Raw genomic sequence first — 6,726 nt, 5'->3', positions numbered from 1 at the left:
ATATTCACTTATCTTGTGGATCAAGTAGAAACACCACGAGGATATAATATAAATTTAGAGTACAATTGGATCATTTTTATCAGTTTATAATATTTTTGTTCTATAATAATCATAACCATGATAATTATTGTTGCTGTTATTTATACCATTCAAGTTTTCTCAGTAGTCTGATCCTACGAAAAATTCTGGCAATACCAATGCACATAATTTGGTTAATCTGATATCCAGATAAAACTAACACACACAACCACATAATCCAGTGGATGGTTATCTGGATACATTGCTTGGCAACTAAATATGCAGAGGGTGGATATCCATATATTTAGTTGAGATATATCGAGATATCCAGATAATTTTATCGTTGGCGTCCATTAGTGAGAGTACATGGACAATCCAAATGTCACATTCTCAGATAAAAATATACCAAGATATCTAGATATCCCAGTTGAGAATATCCAGCATACAGTCTTCCACCATTCATTTTTTTTTTTTTTGTCTTAATGACTGATATGTTGACAATATAGATATTTCTTATTATAACATGACTTATCATCCTAGGAGTCAGACAAGGAAAACATTCATCATTGATATTTTTCATTCAAAATACTGCTTCATGTTCATCCATTTTAAAGAATTAAATAAGTATTTCTAAGAAAAATGTTAGTATTTAGTATGTAAACAATCCCACAAAATTATTTTTTATGTATAGTTTTAAACATTAATTCAGGTAGCATCCTAATTGTAATACTTGGGACATGAAATTTGAATTGATAGAATATGTGTATGTAAAGTAGGAGACAGAAAGGAAAAGGTTGTACATATTTCGATTGATTATTTTACTTCTTTCTGCCACCTTTGGCTAATCGTGAAGGTGAGGATGAGTGATATGATGAAATTGTTGAAGGTACACTCACAAATAACATGCAAACCCGGCACCCCTGGCATTGTAGCAAGTTGTGGTAACAACTCTGCTGTGGAGGCCGGCTACATATTTTAAGAAAATAAAAATCTGTATTAAAGTTGTAATACTGAATATATACTGATAGTGGTGTGCCCAGGATTTTCAAAAGTGGGTGACATTACTTATTTTAGTAGTCAGCCTAACCTTGCAATCTTTTTGTGTTTTTGACGTTCAAAAAGGGGGGGTGTTATAACCCCCCACTTGCACATGCCACTTCTCATATTAAAAGCTTAATGCAAGTCACATTTGACTTCTGCAATGACATTAGTTGCTCAAAGTGGTTACAATCATCATACAGATACTGCTGATTACAGCTTGAGCAATGTTGACCAAGGTGTCCACTTGTATTTCTTCCCAAAGTAGCGCCAGTGTACCTGATTTTCTAGGGTCCCTCATAGGTAAAAGTCGAGGGGTCCTGGCAAATTCTTATCAAGATGTACTGTCATGTCTCGGAAGTGTAGTGGGGTGCATTTTTTCAGTAAAATCAATCATTCCCAAAAAGTATGAATTGCAGATAAAAATTGATCTGTGTATCATGTGTAAATACAATTCACCACTAAGGCTTGATTTACATATACGCTCAAGCAACACTGAGCAAACAACAACAAGCAACGCTCTGCTCATGGTCAGGGGGTATCCACACTAGCGGTCAAGGTGCGATCAACGTTAGTCTGGTGTTGGTTTCTTCACAGAGTACACCGATTTTTTTGCATAAAAAGCCTGCCGATTGTGCTAAGTACAATGTTTTAAGAGATTTTCAACGACGGACTTATCTGTTACAGCACTGGTATTAATTAGAAGAAACAATTGCGAAAATGGGTATTGATTGATATGGTTGATTTACTTCGCTTTTCTGCCAGTTTTGACTAATTGCGATATGTGATTGTGATATGACGAAATGGATGAAGGGACAACATAAAGAACATCCATGCCCAGGTTGGGATTCAAATTTGGAGCACCTGGCATCGTAGCATGCTGTGTTAACCACTCAGCCATGTATTGATTTAGTTTATTTTACTTCGCTTTTTGTGCCACTTTTGGCTAATTTGCGAAGATGAGAATGAGTGATATCATGAAATAGATGAATGTACACTCACAAACACCCATGCCCAGACCAGGATTCGAACCTGGGACCACTCAGCCATGGAAATCGGATATTAAAATATTTTGGTTTGAAATCTGCAAACATTTATTTGCAGCTACAATGTGCACAACTATAAATGTCAACAATGGTAAACACTACTTTTGTCGGTCTAGGTTTGGCATGAACATTTTCGGACTCATTGTTTCATATCGACAATGTTGACAATTTCTATTATCAGAAAGTTTCAGACACCACGAGTGACAGATAAACATCAGGTTCTAAGCCTAGTTTCAAGGACCAGATTGTTACATCTTGTGAAAAGTCTTCCTTGACTAAAAAAAAAAAAAAAAAAAAAAAAGGAATAATTTGTTTAGTTTTCCGTAAACGAAGAACAAGTTCTTTTTCTTTATTAATCTTGATTCGGAACTAGATACCAAAAATGATTTTTTTCCCTTGGCAGAGGGTTGTCCAGTACGTCCTTTACCTTTGCGCGCGCACACACACACACACAAATGACAATTTTGTTGTCCTGAAAAATATGACCGTCAGCAGGTTAGCTTTTTGATTTAAGGATTTTAATTCATGCAAGAAAGGTCAAGTAGTGCTCATGGATCATATTTGTGGTTAGTCTCCTATTGGGTTTTTTTTTTCATTGGCTATAATCGTAATTTGGTTGTTTCGTATAATTGTAATTTGGTTGTTTCAGTCAGTTTTTTTAAAATTTCTTAAACTTTGGTTTATGAAATTGCATATTTTGACCTATATTTTACAAACAGAATTGAGAGGAAAATATTTTTGGATTTTTTTTTTTTTTTTTTTTGCGCAATGCTCCCATCAATTAATTTTATCTATACTCGCCCTTCTCTGTGTTTCAATAGGTGTTTGTGACTTCAGCCTGCTCATCATCTAAACTGGGTTACATATCCTCTTCAATGGGGCTGAAGCCTGCGACATTAGACTAAACTATTTTCCCCACAAACTCCTGCATATGTACCATGTTTTGGAACCATTCACAATACTGCACCCTTCAATCATTCATATTGTCATTCAGTGCATGTAAAAATCTTGAAGCTAAACTTCCCATTTTGCTGTTTTTAGAATGCATTGTATCCTTGGTCTACAAACTCCTGTATCATGTGCACATTCTTTGGTAGACTTCTGTGATGAGTGTGTTAACTGTTCCAACACTGTAGCAGAAGAAGCAGGATTTGTTGGAGTGGGAGGCCTCCTGGAGATTTTCTTGTTCAGATCACACACAGTACCATGTGTCTCAACTTATCACGAATGCATGCAATTGTTAGGCATGTTGGAGGTTCTGTTGCATTCTCACTCTCCATTGTCATTGAAATTTCAAGTGGCATTTCAAAATGGTCTTGTGCTCCTTTGACAACAGCCTCGCTTCCTCAATTTTCTTTACCTGCTGTATGGTGATTCTAGCATTCATTTCATTAACACTATCTTTTGAGCAAACACACACTACACATTGCTACTGTAATTCAATTCAACTTCGAAAAGTAATACGTACATAGATAACACATCTTCAAATATGTATATATTTTTTGTCACGCCCTGTATATGTACCTTCCCAAAAACTAGTAAAAACAAGTTGGAGAATATAACATTTTCTATCAAAATACCTCAAATCATTTGTATCAGGATAATAACGCAACTTTATTATGTAGTAAGTACAACTGCTAAGGGTTTTTGAATATCCAGAGGATGGTTTAATTTGTTACACGAAAACATCCAGTATCAAATTAGAGAGTAGTGGCATGATTAAGTAGGGAAGCTACTATTTTGGTAAATGACATGTAGCTCAGTGGTGAAGCTAAAACTTTTTTACAGTAGCTGTCTGTAGCCAAGCTACTTTAAAAATTTAGTTTTCTCATCACTGGAAAAACTTACAAGACCTTTTGAAGTTCCTGCAGTTAACAGTAGTTTTCTTTGGTGTATTTGTGTGTGTGTGTGTGCATGGTGTCTTAAGAAATTGTGTACACACATCTCAAAATCTTGTTGCAATTTTGAAACACTGGCACTGAAAAAGTTTCATTTCAAGAAGAGTCCATGCTCTCAACGCAGAGGTTCCAGACCAAAGAGTGTAGTTTTGAGAATGGTACTTAGCAAAATGTGCTGAACCCTAGAATAGGCACGCGGGCTACATATGTAGACCAACCATTTTGTTTTGATTGCCATGCAAAGCCATCTGGTGAGTCAGATGTATGAGAGACTGTACCTTCCTACATTCTCTCCTTCCAAGCCGACATGTGTGCTTACACATGTCTAACTGTTAAAAGCTCTTGTGTTATTAGGGTCAGGGCTATGTCTGTAGCCCGTGCACCTATTCGTGTCATGGAGGGAAGAAGCATACAACCCGTCAATAGCAACTGCTTCTAGAGATATAGAATGTATTCTGCAATGGCTTGACGACAGCTCAGAAGGTGAAGACGTTACCACAAGTGATAGTGATGACTGGGAATAAGATGTCATTGAGGAGGTTCACCCATTCATGCGCGCCGACTACGTGGGTGCTCTGGGGCTCGAGCACCCACATAAATAATCTTGTGGGTGCGCCGCACCCACAACATTTTTAGTTTGATAAAAACAAAATAGAATAAATATTTCTCACTTGCCATTATCAAAAAATAATAAGCAATTAAAACATTGAGATGGAAGTTAAAATTTCTAACCTCTAAAACATAATTGTTTCAAATGTGTTTGTGCAAAGGCAACAGACAAATATTTTTTTAAATAATTGATGTGGCTGTGGATTCGCTAAATCGTAGATTTCAAACAAAGGTTTTGGAACTTATTTCACAATTTGAAGCTTTTGCTATCGGTCAAATTGGTGCTGATTGAATTCTGCAGTTCTATGGGACAGACTTTGATAAAGACAAGCTAACATTGCACAGGGACATGTTTCTAGATGTGTGCAGAACGAACAAAGAAAAAGTGGTCAACTTGTCAGACATTACAAATATTTGAAGTAGAGAAAACAGTGGTCCCATGCGTGAAATGCTCACAGAATTTGTGAAGTTTGTACGGGTGATTTTAACTATACCTGTTACTTCTTGTACCTCTGAGCGGTCATTTTCAGAACTTAGGCCATTGAAAACGTTTTTGAGGTCAACAATGACCCAAACATGATTGAATGATTTGGCAATTTTGCATGTTCATAAAGAAATGACTAAAAATATTGACATTACCAAAATTGCAAACAAATTCAGAAGTGCAAATGACGTAAGAAGGAATGTGTTTTATATTGAAAGTTAACATGTCATGATTATTATTATTATTATTTGATACATAAAGTTAGTCATTTTGTACTTTCTGTTCACAACAAAATCGTTGCATAGTTCTTTCTGCAATACAAATAAAATTATTAGCATTTATGAAGATTTTTTCATTTTAATTTGTATGAATGTGGTATTTTCTTTTAGTAACGTGTTGATAATATTATTGCCTCTTGCAATGATCGTGCATGTAAGTTGTTTAAAGAAACAATACTTAAAAATTACAGATCCAACCGCCATTGATATGCATGCACCCACAGAAATTTTGGAAAGTCGGCGCCCTTGCACCCATTCATACAAGAAAATAAGACCCGACTTTGGACTGATCCGCTGTTCTTTACATGCAATTTTTTAATTTAAATTCATTTCTAGAATATGCTTTTGCAAGTTTTTGTATTTTCTTGCAGATATTGAACTTCAGTAGGATACTTTGGACTACAGAAAAGTCAATTTTATACGTGTTTTTTTTTTCTTTAATCCAGGGGCAATTCCTCCATGTAGGAAGTGAGGAACTTCCTACAATTCATTTATACTTGCTTCCAGTTCTCTACTTTTTAGGAATTTAATAATAATGCCCATTATAAAATTATGAGTGCTATGTATGTACAATTGACTAGGTTAGCTAGTCAAGAGTTGACTTGTGCCGCTCGTTCCAGCCCCAGTGCCAAAGAGGATGGACACACATGCTTTGCTGCCCTGCCTGAACCTCGCTGGTATCACTACAAACAGATGGGTGAGGAGTGGAAAAGGACAAGGGGAAGGTTGCAGTTTAAAGCATCCAGCGAGGAAGAATCGAGGGATTCCTCGATCAGTTGTGCCAACCCCATCAAAATTGTAATAAATCTAGCACAGTTTGATCTTCGTTGGCACCTAGCATCCTGCTTTTGCTATAAGCATGGGCGTCCGGAAGGGGGGGGCCATGGCCCCCCCCCTGGAAAATGAAAGTCAACCAAAAATGAAGTATTTCACACATATAATTTCGTTTTAGCCACAAAATATGTGTTAATTATTGCATGAACATCATAAATTCAAATTTAAGCAATGTTTTTTTTAGAGAACAACACTTTTTGGAGAAAATGTGCCTTGTTTGCCCCCCCTGGAAAAAAAAATACCTTCCTTGCCCCTCCCTGGAAAAAATCATGCGGACGTCCATGGCTATAAGGGTAAAAATCTATCAATCTGCAAACGCGAGTCCCTGGGAGATGGAAATCGAATTCGAAGGAATATTGTTTTCAGGAAATAAAAAATAAAAATTTCGTCCAAATCTTATTTATACTTCACCAACGCACTTGTTTAAAGAGAAAAAAAGGGATTATGGATACACAGCAACAAGCTTTTCTACAACCATACCACGATCCATTCTCTTATCTTTTCTTTATCCTGTCGATTTT

Source organism: Lepisma saccharinum, chromosome 6 (genome assembly GCF_977018435.1).
Source record: "Lepisma saccharinum chromosome 6, izLepSacc3.1, whole genome shotgun sequence".
Lineage (NCBI taxonomy): Eukaryota > Metazoa > Arthropoda > Insecta > Zygentoma > Lepismatidae > Lepisma > Lepisma saccharinum.
This window is presented reverse-complemented; position numbering follows the sequence as displayed.